The sequence below is a fragment of the Anthonomus grandis genome, chromosome 1 (assembly GCF_022605725.1).
Source record: "Anthonomus grandis grandis chromosome 1, icAntGran1.3, whole genome shotgun sequence".
Classification (NCBI taxonomy): Eukaryota; Metazoa; Arthropoda; class Insecta; order Coleoptera; family Curculionidae; genus Anthonomus; species Anthonomus grandis.
In genome coordinates, this window is record NC_065546.1 from 16,325,500 (window position 1) to 16,351,376 (window position 25,877).

A 25,877-nucleotide genomic window follows, 5' to 3' on the forward strand; every position below is an offset into this window, starting at 1 on the left:
ACTTGATTGAAATTCTTTTTATCCCTATAAAATACAGGGTGCGGCAACATAACTTTCTTATTTTAAAATACAATAAAAACACATTTTATGAAATATTTTTTTTAGAATAGGAGTTTTGTTTTACACAGTTTAAAAATCATATCTATGCCGACCCTCATTTTCGATATATTGAATAAGGCAATTTCTAGCGTTTCACCCTTGCCACCGTAGCAGCGGGTCTGTTGCCAATTTCTGCCTTTATGTTGGTCTTTAGTTCTTGTAGCGTCATTGCACTGTTGACAGGAGGGATTTAAAAAAAATCAAAACAAAAATCGCAAGGGGCCAAATTCTTATTAAGATAAGGAGCCTCAGAAAGTGCTCCCTTAACATACCCGTCGATGCCTTCGAAGTGTAAGCCGTTGCTCTGTCCTGTTAAAACCAAATGTCCCCTAAGTCTAATTCGTCAAGTCGTGTGAGAAAAAAAAAATTCCAACATAGTCACATATCGGTCTGAATTTACTGTAACCTCTTTTTCTTCAAAGAACCAGGGACCAACAATTCTGTTTGAGGAAATTGCATAGGATCGCGGATTTGTGTCAGCTCAGTAGCGCATGTTCTGTTTGTTGACGCATCTGCTTAAATCAAAATCGCCAATTTGTATTATTGGAAATGTAGTGTTACAGTTTATTTTCTTCAGATACATAAAGAATAAGAAAATAAAATGAATCCAAAATTTTAACGAAAGCATAGCTGGATTATAGAACTTTAAGAATAGAACTTTAATTTCTAAGTTATTCAGGTGCTAAAGTTAAGTCATATCCAAGCCAATAAGATCCCAGCTCATTCTCCTTTATCCCTACTAAAACCATTTCTGGCGCGAAAATCTTTGACCTCTAGGAGTCTTGAAGAACAAGCCTTTGAAGAAGGTTGTTTCTTGATATTTTTGCCGGTTTTACTCCAATGAAAAGTTGAAAACTCACCTTTTGGGTATTTTAGTTTGTGGATACTAAATGCCATACTGCAATAGTGCAGGATTATAAGTGGTGTAGTTAAATCCCAACTTTTTCAAGGTTCTTTGTTTAAGTGTCAATTTTTGTGTTCCCGAGAAAAGGCCAATTTCATTGGTAAGTCCTAATATTTTCATTTGGCATCTTGGTTTATGATACTCTACATATTACACATGTAATTTTATATAAGTAGACTCAAGCATACCGTTAAGTTTAACCCTCATTGCTTATATCTACTTACTCTATTGGCGATTCCTCAATCTGGGTATTTTTTCATTTTCAGGCTTTTTTTTCTCCCCGGTATGATTTTTATCCACTATTATAAGGGGTAGAAATCTCCACTCATCTACTCCAATAACGTCCACAACATCTACATTGACATTCACTGTTAAACCGATCCACCCAGGTCCTCCATCTAAATCATGCAGCTCTTTTGGAGCCAGATTTGATCAATATTTGTGATGTATAGTGAATCATGCAGTCAGTAAACCACCTAACCAGTAAACCAAAGTCCTATCAACATTTATTAACTTTAATGTAGTATATTATACTAAATACTAACCTCAAAATTACATTGTTCTCACTCTCATTATTAGATTTCACTACTACACTGTTGTTTTAAATAGTTTCATAATAACAAGGTGCATATTAGTAATTTTATTGAAATAGTATATTTCGAAAGTACTTTTAGCCCCAAACAACAGAATAGAGATTTTACCCTTGATATAGACACTATATTCAGGAAGGGTAACATAACTTGTTTTTAATGTAATAAGTTTGATTATTAACTTTTCTTTTAATATAGATTCACTTGAATGTATCTCAGAACTAAAGCTTTTCTTTTATGTTTATTTTGATTTTTGAAAGATAACCTAACTTTCTAAGTTAGACAAGGGATTTTTGGTGTGAGCCCAGGAGTTTTCAGTTGCTCTCACACTAAAGCTGTAATTTAATAGCCAAAGTAAAGGGTTAATATTTATTTTATTATTAATTTATTAATTACACCATAACACTTGTACATAATATTAAGGGTCAATATAATAAATTGTATTTATAAATCTCCCTGTCTGTTCTTCCTTGTGAGATTTTCTTTTAGGTTTATAGGTATAGTGCTTTTAGTAATTTCCTGTTTTCTTGGCCATCGGGATTTTCTTATCCATCTGGGATAAAATAGGTGGCGCTTATATTTTATTGAACTCTTGTTGAATCCACGCCACTCTACCAAAGTGGTTAGTGCTAGTCGGCTTCCCTTTGAGAAGATCCCCTGAGCCGTCACCTCTATAGTCTATAGTATGTCTCCCTCCTTCCATTAGTTCCCTTGTACCCATTTTTTAACCTTCACTTCCCATACCTTTACTCTCCTTTTTCCTTCCTGTTATTACTCATCCGTCCATTCAAATTTCGTTTAATCCAGATAAATAAAATAAAGTATTAAAGTATTAGATAAAGTATAAATTAAAGTATTAATTTATTATTTTATTTATATTTAACAGTACGTCATCGCGCAAAATTTGCCTCACTGAACGATCCGAAAGTCCAAAGGCAAACCATTGCTTATGCGCAGAGCGCCTTAGAGATTGCAAGATTGAAGGTCTTACTGCTTGAATGCTTTAAAGTGATCTGATGGGCCAAGAGACCACAGTTTTTAGTCATGTGATATATCCGGTTTATCTAAACTTAGTCACCCATGTAACAATGGATTTAGGCTACGTTAAAGCGATTACAAAAGACGCGCTGGGTTGCTATTGCAAAACGTCTGTTTAAAAAGTAAGCCTCCACGACAAACGCACGCTGCTCACTGTTCCAACGCATGATGGCGACTGATTCGGATGGGGACGAAACTTTAGAACCACAGTTACCACATGATACCACTGCATTTACCATTGATACACTTATTTTATCAGAAGAGTTGAATTTTATAAGTGGATCTTGGATGAGGTTGCAGATTATAACGATTTTCTTAATAATGTTCTATTTACCAATGAATGCATTTTTTACAATAATGGCTCTTTTAACAGACATAATTTTCATCATTACTCCAATTTCAATCCGCATGCATTTAGCCACAATCAATATAATTGGTCTGTTAATTTATGAGGAGGATTAATGGGTAGCTTTGTAATTAATCCACATTTTTTAATGCACATTTTTTTTCCCAACCAATGGATAGGAAGGGGTAGTCCTATGGAGTAGCCTCCAAGATCCCCGGATTTGACAGCGCCGGATTTTTTCTTATAAGAATATGTGAAAAATTTTGAGATATCTCCGACCATAGCGGAAAATATGAAAGAAAAGCTTTTCAAATTATAATTCCACAAATGCCATCCAAAGTCGCTGTAAATTTTGATTAAGAGTTTTTAATTAGATGGTCATCATTTTGAAAATATTTTTTTACAATTTTTTACTTTTCTTAATGGTCAGTTGAGTCGAGTTGAGTTTTAACGTCACGGTCTTAAATTTTACTTATCTCTAATTTATTATGCTGCATTCTGTAATCAATAATTTTAATCGCCCAATTTAAATAATATCAAAAGCCATAACTATTTAAACTTAAACTTGATTACCCGCCTTAAATCAGTTACTTTTGTACACAAAAAAATAATAAAACAATAAAAAAATTTCAAGGAAATAATAGATATTATGTCATTTTATTATCGTCTACTGTGAAATATTTAATTTTGAGTTTAAAAAAGCCGTATTTTAAATATTGCTATTTTTATAAAAACGGGACAGTTTAGGCATAGAAAAATGGGTATTCGAAAAAGAATTCAATCTCACGTTTATTGGTGATACAAAAAATACAAAGTGTTCAATTTAAATTAAGCAACTTATTGCCTTAGTAAATAATAAAATAGTAACTTTTTTACAAATTAAATGTAAAATTTAATAATTGGGTGGTCCTCAGTGCAAATATGGTAAAAAAAGAGAAAACGTGAAAACTTTAATGTTAAGGCTAATTAAACTTTAATAAAACCCACCTTTATTTAAAATCTAGAATCCAAAAATCTAATAATATTCGGGTCCTTCTATATAAAAATAACATAACTGATATATTTTTGCACTTTAAAATGTCATGACAATCATTTTAAAGATACTCCTGGAACGCCTCTGAAAATCCACAAATTTTTCTTATTATTTTTACGTTGTAGTTTAGGCATAATCTTCTATGAATAACCCTGTATATTTAAGATATTTAGATGTTGGACATTTCCATTGCTTAATAATATACGGTCTATAAAACTGGGGTTATTTAGCACAGGCCCAAAATATTTGGACTACAGCGTCGTTGTACGTAAATATTCCACAAGTGCTATGACTGCTGTAACTCCTATTTCGAGCATCTTCGAGTTCTTACCATACCAAAGGCTTATATGCTCCTATGGGGTCCAGTTTTTAAATGCCTTAGCAACTTCCGCTAGAAATTTACCTTTTATTGAATTTGAATACAGTATTTTTTTTTATTTTGAATGCATAATTATTTGCGGAATCCTTTAAAGCTAATTTAAGTATTCTATTTTATAGTGATAATTTTAGTTTCATTTTTAATTTTAAGTTTCAGATATTACCGTGTATTTTCATGTTTTAAAACCTTGTTCCGTTATAGTAAGATATGCGTTACCTTATACTATTAATGTAGTATCATCTACAAAACAGAAGATGCTTCTTAAGTCTAACGACGTGATTAGAACCTCTATCAACAATGATATTGGAATAGGTGCGAAAACAATCCGGAAACAAATGGAAAACAAAATGGAAACAGATACTACAAGGTATGTTTCAAGATTTTTAACGTATAGCAATTTAATATGTTAGTTACTAGTGCATAAATGCTATTTTCTACAGGGTGTCCCGTAATTAATTGGACATAGGTTAATGTAGGATACCTGACATGAAAATAAACCGTTTGAGCTCAATATCGCTTAGCAAAATGTTATTGGTTTTCGTTCTACAGGGTGTTAAAACTAATTTTTTACCAAACATTTATTGAAATATTTTGGAATCCACTAGATAAATTAACCTAAAATTTGGCATACTCTTATTATTTGGGATGAGGAACACGAATATGATATCTATTTTCCCATGCTTTTTCCCATTACCACTAGATGGCACCACATACAACAACATTGAGTGATTAAAATGGTCAGTAAAATGGTCAATAAAAAGTTAAGTTTTCTGGTATGTGGGATATGTGAAATTATGCTTAACACAAATCACATTGTACAATGTAAATGGAAGCTGTTGTGAGAAGTGCTGCATCTTTATACAAATCTCTGCAATGGCGAGCGTTGTTTTTAAACATTGTTTGTATGATTATCTTCCTGATGTAGAATGCAGAATTATAATAATTTTTTTTATTACTATTTACAAGAAACCATGGAAACAACAAGTATTTTAAAAAGGCTATTTAAAAATAAGAATAAAGAGAAGTGAGAATCAAGAAGAATAGAATGAGAATCATACTTACTTAGTGATAAAGCTAAAGTTGTCGATAACATATATATTTTACCAGACAGAGAGATTTTATGAGAATTAAGTGATAGATAATCAACAGTGTAATGATACATTTCGTAAAATAGATAAAATTTTTTTGGATTAGCTTTTTATAACTTCATATAGATGTAAATTAGGATAATTTTCCTGCTCTGATTTAACCTCTTAAATTTTAGAAATTAAAATTTAAAAAATCACTAGACCTAGGTTGCTGATCTGCGATACCCCATGTGCACACATTTGCAGATCACAGGGCCAGACAAGCTGTAAATAGTCAAACAAAAGATCCACTATGTAGCATTTTCGCTCTAAAGATTCTACTTTACTAAAACCTAGAATAGTTTTGCTACTATTTCAACAACTATGAAAGAAAGGAGCAAAAAAGGTTTAAAACATGTTAAAAAAATTAACATAGAGGTTAACATTTTTTCTTCTCTCGAAAAAATTAACTATTATTTTACGAAAATTTATTTAAATGCAACATTATACATTTTTGCATCAGAGAATATGAGATGAACCAAATTAATTTTTTTCCTAAATTCATAGTATTTTCATAATAGTCGGCTGATTATTAGTTACATCTAAGGTGCATGAACTCCATATATCATGAAACTCGTGCTTATTTTTTCGCAGAAAATAACTTCGTGTAAACTGCAAAGTGATATCAGTAGACTCGGATACAATCTTCGTAGTCGTCGTGAACCTCGTGACTGAGAGGATCGCGATATATACCGAGGCGGTATCATGAAAGGGCCTCCATTTGCTCGTATCGAGACGAGCTTTGGGGGTAGAAAGCTGAAGTTATTTTTTGATATTGATCGCTTGATGATATTGACTGGTTTGGTTAATATTTTTACCGGTACAATATTTATGATAATTTTTTTTAAAGTACATTTTAGATCCAACAATATATTTTAAGTTGGCTTTTGGTAATTGAAGTAGAACAGAATCGCATACATTTTATCGTTGTTTATATAATCCTTTCTAAAATTAAATTTGCTATTTTACACATAACGTCACGAAAATTAAGACGTTGCATTAATGTAACCATTTTACGAAGTAAAGTTCTTATAAGTGATAGTTACCGTTTTAGCTTAAAGGTTGCTTTTAAAAAACCCTAGTTCATTAATTTAAAAATCAATTTTAATATCCATTTGAAACAAATCAGATAAATCAAATACACTATACATACATTTAAAAAATAAAAATAAATAAAGAGGCTATTAAAGTCACAAACCGCTCGGCATGACTCCAATCTCGCGAAAAAATCTGACATAAAGCAGGTCCATTTCAAGTCCGGTATGCCAAATCATAAAAAATTATCGCGCTGACAATCTCTGCGAAAAATTTTACTTTAGAGTAACGGTCTCCGGATCGAGGCAATCTGCGATTCGCGAATTTTTTATTAGCTTTTAACAAAATGGCCGGTGATGTCCAGTTTCGCTCAGCATGGCGCTTCAAGTAAATTCAACCATCAAACTAAAAACAGATAGTCTACTAATAAACTTAAAAAGCTTTAAAGGTGGTTCATATTATTACATTACTCTATTTTGCACATACTTAAATTTTGTATAATCTATAATTACTGCTCATATCTTGCAAACTAATCCAATACAGAAAAACTCAGCAACATAACTTATCCGATCTTCCTAAAGCCTTCGTTAAAACGGCGAGAGTCGAGGATTGTAATTTTTACCCAATAAATTTTCAGAGATAGGCCTTAAGCTTCGGTTTGCGTGATAATATCTCTGGTTTAAGCTGAAGTCGCAATTCTTTTGTGAGATTGTGCCTTTGGTATTTCTATTGTTTCGATTATAGTCTGCGCCTCTTTGTATTGGCATAGACATAGTGCTTTTGGTCTTGTTTTGATTTGAGGCGATGATGCTAACGTGCTTTTGGAAGATATTTACTGCTGGAACGGTTTAGTCAAGGCAGCCAAGATTTAGTTTTTAAAAAAAATAGAGTGTTTAAACGGAAAAACTTTAAGGTCTTCTAGGAACGTCTAATACTTTTGACTTGATTTTTATTAATTATTGAATTATTACATAATAATGGTTAATGACATTCTTGATGATTTATACTTAAGTTAGTTATAATTTTTTTTATCCGTAAATTTGCCTTTCAACAAGTTATTTAAAAAAAATTAAGCGACATAGGGATCATATATTTAGGATCTTGGTGGCAATACTACTTCTTAATTCTATAATTTATTACGGTATGAAAATCACAATGAAGATTAACTATATTGCAAAATTTTGGCCTAAAATTTAATACTATTCTATAATCTATGTTACTCTGCACCTTATATCTTACTTGATGTGCTTTTGGAAAATATTAGCGCTAAAATGGTTAAAACATTAAACGATAAAATTCAACTGAAATAAAATTTGGTAAACCCAAATTTATTAGCCCATATATAAACGTATGCTTTCATTTTAATTATTAAAAATGATTTATTAAGTCCATTCTCCAGTTTTTTTTCTTATTGTCTGAAGCCTTATAAATAATATGCCTTGCATGTTATTGTTTACATCACAGCACGCGGTATATATGCATATACATGTAGTCGTGGCGGTCTACCTTATAGAAGAATACTGGCTGAAATGCGGTTGACTTTTACTGCCACTGGGATTTTATTCATGAATTAAATTATCATGAGATTTTTTTTTATTAACTTTTTTTAAACAAAATATGTAGGCAACTTGTAGCATAGACCTAAATTTCTTTATGTCTCAATCTTTAACAAGTAAGCTATCTTAAGTCATATGGGCTCAAATCTAGATAATGCAACGTGGTCAATTTATTTCCTTATTGGTCAGATTTCAAAGTTCCTTCGGCTTATGCTAGAAAAGAATGGGTATGTAAATTTAAATACATAGGTTCAGCTATCAATATCAATATCGATTGCGTCAAAGCGAATTAAAGCACTAAAATCAATTAACATCTCAAATCGTCTACGTGTTGCTGAAACTTTCCTTGAGAATGAGATCGATGTTCACAATTTATGCATGTCTGATGAGGCGCACTTCCATTTATTTAGCTACACCAACAAACAAAATTTCCATTAGTGAATTTCAGAAAATCCGTAGGAGCTCAACTACCAACCTTTATATAGCCCGAAGGTAACAGTATGGTGTGTATCCATGGAAATAACCTGTCTCCACTTTTTTGAAGACGAGAATGATAACATTATTACGGTCAATTCCAAGCATTATACCAATATGATTAACCAGTTTGTGAGTCAGTAATTAAACAGTTTTTCACAGAACAGTCAATCGTGGTTTCAGCAAGATGGTGCGACTTCACACACTATAAAAACGGCCTTAAACTATTTGGAAAAATTGTTTCCAACACACGTTACTTCAAGACGAGGAGGTAGAACTGGCCTGCAAGGTCGCCCGATCTAACGACTTTCGATTCATTCTTGTAGGGTTACCTAAATCAAAAAGTCTTCATTTTTAAAGCAAGAACCATTCAGGGCCTTAAAAGGAAAATTATTTTAAGAATTTACTAATATTTCCGTTGATGGGTTATGGAGAATTTCCACAAAAAGCTTCAAGAGTATATTGAGCAAGGAGAAGGCCATTTAGCAAACTTCATGTGCAAAAGAATTTGTTTTTCAGCTTTAGTGTTATTTTCAGAGAACAGAGATGGATTCATATGAAATTATAATTGATGACTGAACATTTCTCGATAGTTGATTTCTCAAAGTACAAGTTTAATCAAGTGCGAGTATAATTTCTTATGTAATGCGAATTAGGAAATTATCATCCTTAAAACGTATTATTCTATTTTTAACCATAATTCAATGAACTTAGGGTTAAATTTCAATTATCATGTTATCTTGAATTTTTTATTTGGAAGGTACATGATTACTAAATTATTATAGTAGCTTTATTAATTAATATTAAATAGGAGTTAAATAAATAGTAGCTTTTACTTTTATACTTAATTAAAACGGATATAATCGTTGATTAGAAGACCTCTTAAATGAAAATACATATCATCTATATATATGACATATATGTTTCAGTTTATTATGCCTGCATAACAGTAGTTTTACTGAGATTACACGTTTCCTCTTATAACTGTTCTGAATTGAGTGTAGATTTAAAAATTATTAAAATAGGGTTTTTTTGTTAGATTGTCTTTTATATTATTCTTACACAAAAGAATCACTAGCGATTCCGTGAGTAAAAAGCAGCCAAGGCAAAATAAGCATGTTTTAACACTTTTAATCTTACTACCTCCGGAGTGAACTATTATGGTTTTATCATAATTTTTTAAACATATTTGTTATAAGGTAAACTTAGTAGTTAGGTATTACCAATTTAAATCTTTTTCTTTAGAGATTTTAAAATTTGTTTGGTAAACTTGATGTAAAATAAGTTTAATACTATCACAATTTCAAAAAATGCCTAGAAAAAGAAATTTAATTACCTATTAGACAAATATATTATTTATGGAAATAAACAACATTTATTTATTCAATACTTTAATTGCCATACTTAGTTTCTAGATCTTTATGATCCTGTTTATTTTTATTACTTACTCTCTTCTCTCTATTCAGTTTACCTTTTGACAATAACTTTCATCCTTAGTTTGTCTTTATTTAGTACCTCTCTTATTAGTTTTTTTCTCCCTTATTCCTTTATTTTATAACCACCATTTTTGCAACGGTTACTACTTTCATTAAGATTTAATAATGAATTTCTAATATGTAATAATGAACATTTTTATCTTTATTTTTTCACCACATTTCATACTAATATTTTAAAAATATTTCTTCTCTTTTTGGTTGTCATTTGTCGCATCTTCCCGCTTACTTCACTTTCTGATTTTCTCTTTTCTTCTTTTAATGCAATACAATTTTTTCACAAATTTATTCTTTTTTCCTCATTTAAATGTTGATTCGTTAAAGATAAATTATCATATCATATAAATTAAGCATAGTTATTTAGTAATTGAACTTATTATGCAGATAAATTACAAATATAAATTCAATGTTTAACAACTATAATATTTTGTAGCTTATAAAAACTATTACCTATAAAGTCATGTTTATAAATGACTTTAATAACATATGTTATTACACTTAATAAGAAAACAAAATAGGTTTTTCTTATTTCTTAATTCCATTGAGACCCAACATACTATATTACTTGCATCCAATATCATCAAGAATATTATCCCAAAACCTACCTGTCGCTAGTCTGACGGCACGAACCAATCTTACCAGCTTCTCTGTCGTACCATTTCTTAGGTACCATCGAGAAACTAACTAGCGGTACCCGTAAGTCGAACATGCGCGTAGGCGAATCAACGTTTTTGTTTTTAAAATACGCGATTTGACGGGCGTGAAACAGGGGGTTGATTGAGCGAAAAAGTCCGTGAAATTATCGGGATATTATTTCGAGAGTTTGTGATAACCCGTGGGACACTTTAGTGAAATATTAATAAGAATCTCGTGACATTTGGCCGCAAGTGCCTGGGTGGGTGTTGTTTACGTTTTTAAAGGTGAGGTTAGAAAGTAGGATGTTGGTTGTTATGTAATATATACTGGGTGACACTTGAGTGGTTTAATTTTTGTACAGAAATAAATAATTTTTTATAATTTTATTTATTATTTTGGCCTTTTAAGACATTATCACTCAAATGCATAAACTAAATATCCATGAGATTTCGAATTATTAATTTTATTGAAACACATTTTAATACTAAAATTACAACACTAATTCCTAATGGCTAATATATAATAAGAGAATTTAAAATATGATCATAACAATAGACTTAAACACAAAAAAAGGCCAACGGATTAAAATTATAATTATATTTAAAAATAAATATTTAATTTAAAATATTAAAAGGCCAACTGCAACTGATTATTAGGTCAAATTTAATTATATTAAAAACACGTTAAAATAACAAGATAAACCTTAACTAAAAAAACGTTAAACTAAAAAGTTAAAACTTTGGCATTCTAATTTGCATTAGCCTTCTTAGCATTTCTCTGTTAAAGACTTAAATCATACACTTCATTTAAGCAATCTTGTACTTGGATTCCCTAATAATTATTTTTTATTTACTTTTAACTTGTATCATTTTTTTCTATATACATTGTATTCTTTCAGTTTTTATAAATTCAATATTTTACTTTTTTATTTATTTAACTTATTCTAATCGTGCCCCTATTATGTTCTATAAACGACTAATAATGTCGTTTCTTTCTGGGAATTAAGTTCTATCTTTCTTCTTGAGCAGATCTTTACCAGCTATTTTTAGATTCTTTGTACCAACAGGTAAAGTATTTATATATATAATAATGTACCGTAATGTAAAAAAAAAATTGCAAAATAAGATCTTGAAATGTAATATAGCAGAACAATAAATAAAAACAAACATTTGAGCCTGAAAAATTAAGCATTAAAACAATAAAATTATTCTGACCTAACTATAACATACCATACAGGAAACAGAGCCTATTTTGGGTCCCTCAGAACATTTGCGAAAAAATCCTCGGACCCGTCAACCCCTCGCCCCCCTGAGGGCCAAGCCCTAGCGGAGGTGACAAGGGCCTCCAAAATTTTAAATGGACCGGGGGGTCGTATCGTTTATGTGGATTATAACCCTAAAGTTTTAAATCGTTACTATTTGCCTACAAAAACCTGTAACATTTTTTATGAAAAAAAATGCTAGTAAATTTAGCAGTTAAATAAATACAAAAAAATTTGTTCTCCTACATTGTAAACCGTACTTTCTGTTGTTTTTTTTTAATACCCCTAGGTATCTATGCCAATTCTGCAAGAGAACTCTTGGTTATTGTTGAGACTGATTATAGCAACATTTTGAAGTTTAATAGTGGTTGTCAATTACTGCTGTCAGATCATAGTGTGTCAAACAAATTGCTCTTTAAAGTTAGTTAGTTACAACATTGAGTGTGATAATGGTTTATTCACTTGCTGAAAGAGTTGAAACAATTTTTCTTTTCTTTGCGAACAATGAAAATGCTAATAGCCCAGCTCTTTAACACACTACAACACCCTAATCGACAGGTCCATCGCAAGTACATTTTGGAATTGGTTCAAAAATTTAGGGAAACTGGGGTCTGTGGCTCATAAAAAGCGCGAAATGGATAATTCAGTGGTGAATGAAGCTTCAGAAGTAGCTATTTTAGGCCATATTGTGCAAGATCCTACACTGAGCACAAGGATGTTATCAATCGTGTCTGGTATTAAGAGAAGCAGCATTCAGAAGATATTAAAAAAAAAAACAAGTTTCATCCGTACAAAATGCATTTCGTACAAGAACTAAACGAAGACGATTTTGATAGGCGAGTACAATTTTGTGAAACTATATCCGAACAAGCCGCCAATGATCCACACTTTCTATTTAATGTATGTTTTTCTGACGAATGCTCCTTTTTCCTAAACGGTACTATCACTATTGGGCTGATTCAAATCCCAGAATATTTCGTGAGGTGCATACACAACATCCTGAAAAATTAAATGTTTGGGCTGGCATTTTTGGTAAACATATCGTAGGCCCCTTTTTTTACCTGGCAATTTAACAGGAGAGATGTACCTGGAGTTATTAGAAAATACAATTCATCCAGCATTAGTGTATATATTAGAAAATAACGAGTACTTGAAAAATCGTCTAGTATTTCAGCAAGATGGGGCGCCACCCCACTATGCTGCAAGGGTTCGTCAATATTTGGACCAAACGTTTCCAGTATAATGGATTGGAAGAAGAGGAGCTATTGAATGGCCTCCTCGTTCCCCGGACTTAAGCCCGTTAGATTTTTTTTATGGGGCCATTTAAACACTAAAATTTATGCTAGTCAGCCAACATCGCTAGACCATTTGCGACAAAGAATAATTGATGAATGTCGTCAAATTACCTCAGAAATTTTGCAAAATGTACGGGAAAGGTTTGAACAAAACCTGTATTATTGTATGGAAGTCGAAGGCCAACATTTTAAACATTTACTTGATTGATTTTATCTTTAAGCCCTTTATTTAAAATTATATTTTTGAAAATTGTTTGTAAGTTTTATTAGCCCCTGTATCGACTAGGTAAATAGTAACGATTTAAAACCTTAGGGTTATAATCCACATAAAAATACCTTCAAAATAAGGTATCACTCGACCCCCCGTTCCATTTGGGGGCCCTTGTCACCCCCGCTAGGGCTTTGCCCTCAGGGGGGCGAAACTAGCAAAAAAATGTTTCCCCCTTGAATCAAAAATTGACGGGTCCGAGGATTTTTTCGCAAATGTTCTGAGGGACCCAAAATAGGCTCTGTTTCGTTTTAAAATGACCACCCTGTATATTAAAAATGGCTGGATGCAAGTATAATATAGTATAAATAAAATCAAGTAAAATAAAATAGAGCATATGGTGAAAAATTTTGACAAAAATTAGAAAGTATAATATTTCATGATTACCAGCAAAGTAAATCAAATTTCATATTATTAATTTTTTTAGTAGAGGCTCTACATTATTGTAATATAAATTATAAATATATAATACATTTTTTCCAAATCTTTTAGGAAGGAAATTTTTATTATTTTTTATATTACATATTATAATGTTTGATTTTGTTACATCTTCATTTTGCCTTTAAAGACTATATATACATATTTTATACCACTCAACCAATAGAACCTACGAGATTACGCAGAAAATGCCAAAAACTTTATAAAGAAATAAAAAATTTTACAATCTAAAATAAAATGTGATTTCGTTAACAATAAAATAAATGTCTTGCGGAGGATTTTTAAAAGGTTTTTTGGAGATTTTACACTCATTAAAGCCGATACGATGTGGGTGACATGGCTTTTAAAGGCATAAAAAAATACGGAGTAAAGAAAGTACAAATGTACCTATCGTACGCCGAAAAACCTACGCCCAAAAAATACGCGTGGGTCAAATAAGATGCTGTGTTTCTTATTTGACTTCATATTTTTTAACAGATGTGAAACCTTCAGGAAATATATGTTTTTTAGGTAGAATTTTTTTTTGTATAGTTTATCATTTGTCCTAATAAAGTAATGTTATTAAACCTGTTTGAAGAATAAAACTTAACTTCGAAGTTTCAATAAAATTTTTTTGACACACTTCTAAAAAGATAGTTATTATTATTTCATCGAAATTTGGGCTTTCCAGTACTTGGAGCCTATTTTCTTGTAAAAGCAATAATGATGGCGTTTATTGTCTTTAAGACATTATTTATATATTTGTCTCTTTTTAAGTTCTATTACAAAGGCTGTGCAGCCAAGGCTGTAAATTATTTTGTTTGTCACCTATACTCAAAGATCATCTACTAGGACTGCCTAGTAAAATGCCTCCCTGGATTCAGCCTCATATTTTTTGCATGCTTTAATAAATATTAATAGTTTGAGACTGGAGACTATTTCTATACATATAGTTTAAATACATAGTAAAATAAAAGATATTTTTGGCGTGTGAAAAAAAGGAAAGAATAGAACGAAATGGTGCTGATAATACGAAAGCATCGAGTATCTGATCCCAGTAAATAAAGACATAGAAAAAAAGAGCAGTTTTTAATAACAGACAATATTCAAAGGAAGGACACAGTAGATTATACAAGACTTTTTGTAGTTATACTTGTATTAAATTATTTTCTAAATTGAGCTAATTAAAAATTAGTTTTAGTTAGCAGGCAAAATTCTTGATACAACAATTAAATGATACCGAGATAGATATCTACTGAATTTGCTTTAAGCCTCCTAAAAAAATTCCCAGATAAATTTGTATTAGCACTAATGATATAATGAGTAAGATCAAACTCTCTGAATATATATTTTTGAGAAGTAATTCCTTCTTGGACAAAAGCGCATAATGATTTTTATCAAAATCACACTCTAAAAGTGAAAAACGTTAATCCGTAATTGTTAATGACATACATATAAATAATACGTCGACTTTTAACACAATTTCATCACACTAACATTCATATATCTTATAGTGTAGGAAGTAACAGAAAAATGCTCGGTTAGCAAACGCCTACTAATAGATAAGTGACGTTTTATAGCTCATTTAGAACTTCGATATTAAGGAATATTTAGTTAAGTATTAACATATTTTCTACTAATATAATGTAAAAGAGATTATCATAAAGGTATTGGTTTAACCTTTTTTATTTACAAATATTCTCTAAAATATTAATTTATTTATAAAATAGAAATATACGTTTCAACATAAAATTCAATAAATTATACATACATATTATCTAAATCTACACAAATATATAACAAAATGCAAAAATGATTACCAGTTTATTTTGAAAATACAAGATATCTTAAAACAATGTATCAAATAAATATTTAAAATTAAAAAAATATATATAAATAAAAGCTTAAATCAAAAAACTATATTTAAAAATTTACTTTAAAAAGTAATTCTTATATTAGACATAGAAACATGACTTTTATATTTAAAAGCTCTGTGTTTATTTCTATTTAACAGCAAAATTAATTTTAAAAGTGAAAATAATCCAAAACTTATCAAATAATTGTTATAAGGCTAAAAACTTAATCTAAAATTACGTAAATAACAAATGTAGGTTTTTTGACATAAATACCCATTTAAGTTATGCGTATATTTTATAAATATATCTCTAGATAGAGCAAATTCTACCAATCAAAATATTTTTTTTTTAATCAAATAGGTTTACATTTTAAAATTAGCAACTTTATAGGTGTTTTTATTTAAAGTTCAGCTTAAAGTTGCGAAAGTAATTAAATAATAATGATAATAGAATAAGATATTGTTACTTATTTTACTGATAATGCTTAAGAAATGGTAAGATAATTTAAAGCTATCTGCTTATATTTTATTTTAAGTATATTAAGCAGTAAATCAACTTTAATATAATATAAGTAAATAACTTCAAATTTAAGTAATTAAAAGATATGTACACACCGTAAGTACTTACATATTTAAAGTTTGGGTAAAAATTTAAATTAAAAACATATTAACACGGTTAAAAGCCAATTACATATATGCGTTATCAATCCGTTAAAACTCAAAGAGACGCACACAGTTTATCTAACATAGAATTTTTGATAAAATCCGTATTTACCTAAAATATTACAAATAGGTTACAAACGCAGTTTGAGTTTTTATAAATTTATATGTAATCATTATGTCAATAAAAAAAGGCAGATAATTTCATAAATAATTACATAAGATTTTTATGAACATATCGTCAAATAATATCATTTAAAAGTTACAGTTTGTATTTTGTGCGGTTTGTTATGTTATAAGAAGGAATATGTTATTAAAACTGATCATATTCATCAAGATAATCAACAGTTACTTTTTAAAATAAAAAAAAACACCAGCTGTCAGTTAACACACACACTTAACAGCACCTTAATATTCACAAAAACAGTTATATTTATCCCCTATTACAGATTTGTGATGATAACTGTCATTACCAAACCTAATTAAAAATCCGTTCATGTCCTCTGATGATATGATGGGATCATCCGATACACAGTGTTTAAAACGGAAAGAACAATAACTAATTTAAATTAAAATTAGAGCGGCATGTCGTCGATCGCGGATTTTATGGCCTATACCGCTACGCCTTCCTTGAAAAGTTGAAGAATTACGGCGCTCAGATTTCAAAGGTGCAAGGAAAAAGTGAAAAAGGCGCCGATCTGATATGATTTTCTCTTTCGCTGCTGTCTGTGTAACGACAGTTTATTGTAGTAGTTCTCTTTTCTGTATATTTTTTTTATTTTGGTTTTTTTAAGCAGCACGCCTGTGTAGCAGACCTTGCGTGTGGCCGAACGAAGAATACAAGTAATAAAAAATGAGCACGGGTCCGGTCCAAGATGCGTTTACGTGAGAAATTTGAGCCGTTATCGAACATGTCAGATTTTTTAAATTATGGTTCATATAAGTGCTGCATCGCTGCAAGGCTAAATTGTCTGAAACGGGAAAAAAATAAAGGTTTTTGAAAAAAAAATTTATATTAAGCGGTAGAAGATTCAGAAGCATGAAATTAGTTTCGCATTATGTACTAAAAATGCTGTTAGCCTTGCTTTTTTAACTTTCAGAGTTTTCAATAAAGGTTGAGTTTTAGCTTACTTTAGCAGTCAGTGTTATTTATATCAGTAACCTATCACAGTAATCTAAAACTTTACTAAAAAAATTAAGAAATTTTGATGGTTTTGTTAGAGTATAGTACATACACATACTTTAGGGGACTGGGGTCAGGCAATGATGTATTTTTTGACTCGACCGTAGCAATAAAATAAATCCTATCCCTATCAACATACTAAACTGATCTGATATATTTTATTTTCCTTACTTCTTCTTTTTACAAATTTACAAGACTCAAGTATTAAAGTTTAGAAAATTAGGGCCAATTTTAGTTTGAGGCTTTTTCGAATTTTATCTTACATTAATTAAATTGATATAATTTTGATTAATTTATACCCCCCAATAAGCTATCAAGTAAAGTAATGAGAATGATTTATAAAAAAAACAAAATATTACAAGTTAACTATATAAAATGTATTTATTATTTATATGTCGGAACTTATGCGGAAAGAGGTTTATATATTAAATAATGTATAAAAATCGTAATCTCAATTTGTCCTATTCTATAAATAAATGTTATCAAGATTTCTTATATAAGTAATACTCTTGTATATTATTTGGCTACTTAATGTAATTTTAAGAACTAAAAATCATGAATCATTAATTAGGGAATATATTTTCCACTTTAAAATGGTAAAATTATACATATTACATCTTATATTTAATCTCACTTTATTAAGGTCAATTAGGTTACTATTATATCATAGAGTTAAGTACTACATTCTTTAAATACCTAGGTAACTAATTTTTTTTTACTTTAGGTGGGATACCAATAAATACCAAGAAATTACACAATAAAAAAACAATAAATTACTGTATTTATTATTTATATTATTATTTTTTAATTACATTATTTTAATATTAAAAAATAAATTTAACGTCACTCTTTTAAATAAATACTCAATTACCAAACCTCTGAGATTCATTTATAATCCATTATTTTCCTTATAACATATATTTATCTTTGAACCAATTTGGTATACTTTTTTAATGAGTTTTCATGGTAAAAAAGAATTTTAAGTATATAAAACCAAATTATTATTTATCAACTTTTATCTTTTGTTTGCTCAAAGAAGCTGTTTTCGTATAGCTGTCTCTATCAGAATTTTATCAGCTCTACTTTATAGTACAAAAGTAGCTGAAAAAAGATATCGAGAGATGGTCCAACGATAAGTCCAAGTGAGAGGATTTGCAATAAATATTTGATTATTCCCCAACAGGAAGAAAGGTGCACATTTTAATGATGATTAAAATGCTAGTTGTAATGTAATTAAATTTTGTAAAACAAACCTTCAGTATGATCGGCTTAAACTGGCCTTGAGGGGACCAAAAGGTAGAGTTCCTTATACCCGAGTGTTCATCTTAAGAAGCAAAATAAATTATATATAAACAACTAAATAAAAAGACTTTGTTATTATTAAAGAGAAATCCGTTTACATGTATTAAAATCTTATTTTTTTAAAAAGTCGATTATTTTACTTTGCACATTGCTGTTAAAAATACTATTGTAGAGTTTGTACGCAAATAAGACCCTCTTTTATGATTATCTCGGTTTCTTCAACCGTATTATCAACTTTATTATCCTTAACATTTTCCTAATATTTATATATAGGTAAGTATAGTAGGGAATTCTTCTCAAGCAATAATCTTATTATCTAGGTCAACAAAATCCTCAAAATCTTTTAAAACCATTAGTTTGTTTTTTCTAACTAACAAGGATAGTGGGAGGTTATCTTATGGATCGTGATATAATTTCGTGAGTAAAAGTGGCTGTGGTTTTTACTATTTCAGAATGTCTAAAACAGTTACGGATTGTTTGCTTAGAAACTTCATTCCATGTAAGACTTAATAAATTAAGTCTTGACCAAACAAAAGTCAAAACCATTACTTATAACTTCCAGAATTGTAATGGTTTTTTGGATGTCAGTAGTATTTTTTATAGTTTGCACTATTTTAATCAACATTTGTTTTTTGTATTTTTTTAAACTTCATATATACCTGGTCCATTTACTCCACCACTGATGTTACATTAGGTGGAATATATAAAACGAAGTCTAATATCTGTATAAGCCAAGTAATGATTCACTACCAATAAAATTTCTCGATTTGCTTTAGTTAGCTCTTCGTCCTACTTTTTTAAATATTCTTCAAAATTATTATTATTATTATTATTATTATTATTATTATTATTATTATTATTATTATTATTATTATTATTATTATTATTATTATTATTTTATTAGATAAAAGCCAAGAATTTACATTCTGTATAGCTCTATGAACTAAGTAGGCATTACAATATATTTCAATAAATCTTCAAATCTCAGCTTTTAAATTTAAACACTAAACATGTCCAATTTATCCAAACGATTCTTAAAACATTTTACAGTAGGAGCAGTTATGACATCTACGGGTAACGAATTCCAAACTTCAAACACTCTATTAGGCAAAAACATTTGACGTGTTTTTGTTTTATACATCTGTTTTTTTTTTATTTTAAAGTGTGACCGCGAAGCCTAATATCCAGATTTCTTTCAAATAGTTAGATCTAGATCAGAGTTATTGATCTAGAGTTAGAGTTTAGATCACAGCTCAAATAATTATATAAGATTCTGAATGTGAAACTTAAATCACCACGAAGCTTTCGTTTATCAAAAGTTAGCAAGTTTGCATTTGAAAGTCTCTCACTGTAGGTAGGTCTCGGCATACGCAAACCATACGTAGATCGTGTAGCGCGTCGCTGCAACAATTCATGTAAATTTTTGTCGCGCACCAGAAGGGACCTGCATATTCAATAATAGGCCGGACAAACGTGGTATACAACTTCATAAAATTGTGAAATGGAATTTTAATAAAAGCTTTTTGTATCAGATACAACATAGAATTTGCACGTTTTACAATTGAGGCAATATGGGACCAAGAGAGATCCTTAATTACTTTTATTCCGAGATCACAATAAGATTCAACTTTTTTAAGTTGAATGTTATTTATTTGGTAGGGTAGCTGGGGATTATTTTTTCGTAAATGTAACACCACACACTTGTCCGCGTTAAGAGGAAGTAACCGTTCACTGCACCACTTCCAAACAGTGTCCAGATCGGTTTGCAATTGTTGATGAGAAGTTAGGGGAACTGCATATATTTTTGTGTCGTCAGCAAACATTGATACCCAACATTTTAGTTCTGAAGGTAAATCACACGTGTAAGCCAGGAACAGGAGAGGGCCGAGGACGGAGCCCTGAGGGACTCCGCTGGATACTGGATAGAATTTTGACATGGTGCACCTCACTCTCACACTAAACTTTCTATTTTTTAAAAAGTCTGCAATCCAATTTAACAATTTTTCTCTAATGCCAAGATGTTCTAGCTTACGTAACAATCGTTTCGTGGGAACTCTATCAAATGCCTTACCAAAGTCGAGGTAGATGACATCTATTGGTTGATTTTTGTCTAAGGCTGTTATCCACTGGTTAAGGCATTGAAGCAGGTTAGTAATCGTAGAGAGACCTCTTACAAATCCGTGTTGGATATTGGGTTCAGTAAAGATTGTTTGCACTTCATCTCGAACAACGGACTCCATAATTTTGCAAACAATCGGTACTAGGCTTATCGGCCTATAGTTGCCTGCTAATAACTTTTTTTTCGTCACCTTTTTTTAAAAATTGGCGTGACCGCTTTTTGTGCGACTTTCCACTGTTCGGGTACAGAGTTTTTAATCATTGAGTATTTCATAACTTTTGCAAGAGGCGCAGCTATCACCTCACTGCATTTTTTTAAAATAGTTACCGTTAATTTGTCCAAACCTGAAAAAATTCGATTATGTCATCCAAGCTTTTTTAATTGAAGTATAATCCACAGGAAATGTCTTAACATTTTTAAAGTTGCGAAGATTTTTCTTGAAATTTTTTAACCCGCATGATTAAACGACAAAGCAAAGGTAAAAGGTTGTGCATAATAATTGAATTCAAATTCAAAATTATGCACATTCATAATATTTATACTTACCTATAATGAGTAAGTTTCTTTTTTCCATTCCAGAAGTATTAGCGCAAACTATTACAGTGAAACGTTCTTTTGACACCTTTCCTCGACTACATGGCCCCTTTGAACTTCTGGGTTTTATGTGACAACACTAAAAAAAAAATCCCAGTTTCGTCGGCATTAAATATGTCATCCTTTGTACAATCATTATTTGCCAGGTGTCAAACACGAGCCGACTAGTCTGCTGTTACATTTCTATATATTGAAACGATTCACTGCATATTTTTTCAAACATAATGTTATCCTTTTTTATAGCGGTCAATAAGTTCAGAGCTTCATGTAAAAATCCTCAGGGATTAATTTTACAAATTCTTTTGCTTGAATTTTTTTGCGATCCTTTCGAATATGGATACTGTGAAGCTTAAAAAGAAACACGACAGTCCGAATAACAATCATAGAATGGTTTCAAGCCTAAGCTGAAATACAGTATTATTTGTTATCCCATCAGAGAATTTTGTTTCCGAGAAATCCCGGGTAAACTTTGTTCGCGACAGATATTTTCGTGCCACTATAAGCAAGGTTCCATTATAAACGAGTACATCTTGTCCGAAGATTTTACTTGTTTATCCACTGCGACGTTAACATTTGTTTATTACATGTAAGTATTCATTGTAAGCAAGTTCACTATAAGTGGATTAAAATGTATGTAATATGTCATATTATACCGTATGTATTCTAATTTTACATTACTACTAGAGAGATTTTTAAACAAACAAAAATAGTTTTGACCAGCACATACTTAAACAAACAAAATAAATGATTAAACCTATAGTTTAAATATAATAGTTTAATTACTAGCTTTTAGATAAATAAACAGGTTTGAAAGGAATAAATATATTTATAGTCGCAAATGCGGAAAGTTCTCTCAAATCCAGAAGCAACAAATAATCAAAGGGCAAGTAGACGTAAGTGCAAGTAAAGTTACCAAATGATATTTAGGTTGTGATCTGTTGTTCACCGTCATAAAGAGTATAGTTGTATAAAGCTTTAGCTGTATTACACAACGAAAATAATATAAACTAAGTTTCATTATTCGCCCTAGCAGCAAGATAAATTAAAATTTATACACGACTATTAAAATATGGATTTATTTAATTTTTCGGGCCGAAATTTTTAACAATAGTTTAGTTATATCAAACGGGCTTAATTGTTGAAAATAATTTAAAAAGGATTAATCGTTGTAAAAGCAAAATTGTGCTTTTTTTTAAAAATCTATATTTCCAACTTAATAATAAGTATGAAATACTTTGGATATTAAATTTTTATGACATATAACTGGATGTTAAATTGACTAATTTTCTATATCCATTAGGCATGCTATATAGATAGTCTTTCACTTAATGATATGACACGTACTTAATTTGCTAAAAAATAATTAATAACCTTTAAAATTAACCTTCAAAAACAAATGACAATTCACATTAAATGAATTCTTAAGATAACAAGAATCAAAATTGTTAAAATAATATTTAAAAACTTAATAAAAATTAAGAAAATGCATAATTAATAAAACTTAAAGGCAAATAGACAAAAAAAACTTAATCATCTATTGGTGAATAAAGAAGATTCCTAATAGGACTGATTTTCTTGGAAAGATTTTGACTTTAAATGTAACCAGTGCAGAACTAATACTTTAGATAAAACGCTGACAAAAAAGGTTAAACCTATGTGTCTTTTACGTGTAGGTATTTAAAAAAGAAAAATATGATTAAACAATATTTTAAGAAACCAATATTTTCTCTTTTATAAGACAAATTTATTTTCTTCTAACATTTTTAGTAACTTGAATTAATATTATTAATTTTTATGAAATTAGACAAAGATTTCGATTTAGTTACTCATGTATTCTTTGCAATTATGTCGAAAATAAAATAAAATAAACAATATGTTTTCTTCGCTCTTTGCATAATTTTATCGGGTTAACTTTTTTAACACAATCACAGCCAATGAGTTTTTTTTCTAAATTATTCTTTAAATACACAAATTTTAAACACTGATGTATATCTGTCCCAGAAATGCATTTAATTTTTTAATAATTTAAATAACGTTTTATCTTTTAAGATAATTTCATATTGTTGGCTCCTCTTGGTGTTATAATAAAAGGTAAAAAAGTTTCAGACATTACAGTCTACTATTATTTGAAGTAAGATTCAATCACCTCATCTTATTACTTACTAAGTCAACATCTCGATATTTATCAGGCATCAACATCGTAGAGATGACGTAAAAAATTCCACAAACAATACAATCAGCTTTTAACATCGATCGCTTCAAAATCGCCATATTATACGAAAATGTCCCGAAACAACCATAAACATGAAAACACTCTGTATTTCGAAGATCGTACATCTGTCCAATCCGATCGGCTTATTCTATATTCGATTTTGATCCTAACTTAGATATGCAGCGAGATAAGTTTCGCGGTTTTTCGGTGGACTTTTGCGGTAAAACTTTGGCCTTTTTTGGACATTTTCGATCTCTCGGTGGGTCTATTAATGTCCGTTTTCATCGATTTATTTACTGCAATACCCATTTGAAAGACATTGAAAAGGTGTAAATTTAAAAGGACTTAAAAAAGCAACACATTGAATTTTAGTCCACATGACGACAGTTATCTTAGAAAACCGAAAACCAATTTTTTAACGAAAATCCTTGCAATAAATAGTGTGTGGCGTGCTGCATACAAATTACTAGAGCAAGGTTTGCTAGATAGATTAGATACCAATTATTCAATTCAAGTTTTTATAAGATTGAGCTTATTAACGATTCTATGTGACGCAAGAAACCAATAACGGTCACACGTTGTGTGACTGCACTTCTATCTGCTCTGGTAGGCGTCAAAATTTCTTAGTTTAATTTCCTAGGTTGCCACTTTGCTACTGAATGTTCTTCTGTCTTTTTTATCTATTTTTCTTTCCTAGCAACAGTTTAAATTCGATACGTATTTTGACAATCATTTTAGTAGTATAAAGTATTATAAAGTCAAGAGATTATTTTACTACTTACTAATTACCTCTTTAATAAAATTAAATTAAGAACTTTAGCACATCATGTAAACTTAAGACAAAGATATCTTGTTGACATTCCAAGACGTCATAAGAAAATTTTTATTCATTCAATTTTTATCAATCACCTTTTTCCTACAATGCTGATAAATAAGTATAAAATTAGTGATTTAACACCGTCACACCATTAGAAATAAATGTTTGTTTAACATGTAACCTATTTAATTACACAATATGTGGTGTAACGCTGCATTTATAGTGTCATCTTTTGTTTTTCTCTTCGTCACGCCTTTTTTTTTATCTCTCTTTTTGTTATTTTTCTCTCTTTATTTTCTAAATAGATTCTTATGGGTGTTCCAAAAGTATGGACACACCCAAAAATCTTGGGAAATATGGACGCTAGAAAAAATCTTTAAATACAAAAGTTTTGGGGAATCAATCGGTGCATTTGATGGTGACCTTAAACTTGACCTTGAGCTTGACCTTCAAGGTTATTTGAAGGTCAAAGCGATTTTTTTTAAATGGGAACCCCTATTTTTCACACCGGATTCTGAAAGAGCGGAAAATTTTACGTCCGGGTATGTATTGAGGTATGAGGTTGAAGTAATCCTGAGAGGTCAAATAGAGGTCAAATAATGACTTCTTAAAAATCTCGCGAGTTCAGTGGTAAAAGAAAACAAATAAAGGTCATACCCTAGGTAAGTCTTAACGAGGAACCCAATGGTGATCATTTACTTATCCCAGATACCTCCGATATCAAAAGGATTAAGCTCTGTGGTCTGTGGGGGCCTTTTCGGTGCCCTTAAGTGACCTGAAATGTAGAGTTATCTCCTAGAAATTTTCGGGTGCTGCGAGCAGTTGCCAGTAGTACTGCCTTTTGCATGTGCTTATATAGATGTTCGCCAGTTCCTAGTTGTTTAAGGTATTCCAGTAGACTCTTTGGTATTACACCCGTTGTCGATATAACAATTGGGATGGTCTGAACATTATCAATTCTCCATTACCTTCCGATTTGAATTTCTAGATCTCTGTATTTGGCGATTTTCCCAGTGTGTTTCTCTTGTAGATTATTGTTGTTCGGTATGGCTACGTCAATTAGAGTTGTTTTCCTGGAAATTTTATCTATTAAAATAAGATCTGGTCTATTATGCCTTACATGTTGATCGGTAAGTACACTGCGGTCCCAATATAAGTTATATCGGTAATTTTCCACTACGGGT

General features: G+C 30.4%; 2 protein-coding genes across 4 annotated transcripts in view; both read left to right on the forward strand.

The window, feature by feature from the left end:
• LOC126745112 (neurogenic locus notch homolog protein 1) overlaps window positions 1–25,877 on the forward strand; it is a 610,297-nt gene that overhangs the window by 347,105 nt on the left and 237,315 nt on the right. The window lies entirely within an intron of this gene.
• Window positions 1–25,877, forward strand: part of LOC126744981 (epidermal growth factor receptor) — a 262,700-nt gene that overhangs the window by 166,115 nt on the left and 70,708 nt on the right. Inside the window, exon 1 of one of the 2 annotated variants that reach the window (XM_050452607.1) lies at window positions 10,749–10,994. The exons of the other annotated variant lie outside the window; for it this stretch is intronic. The gene's annotated coding sequence lies outside the window, so the exon portion shown is untranslated. Of the gene's footprint in view, window positions 1–10,748; window positions 10,995–25,877 lie in introns of those variants that run through there. 2 annotated transcript variants of the gene reach the window in all.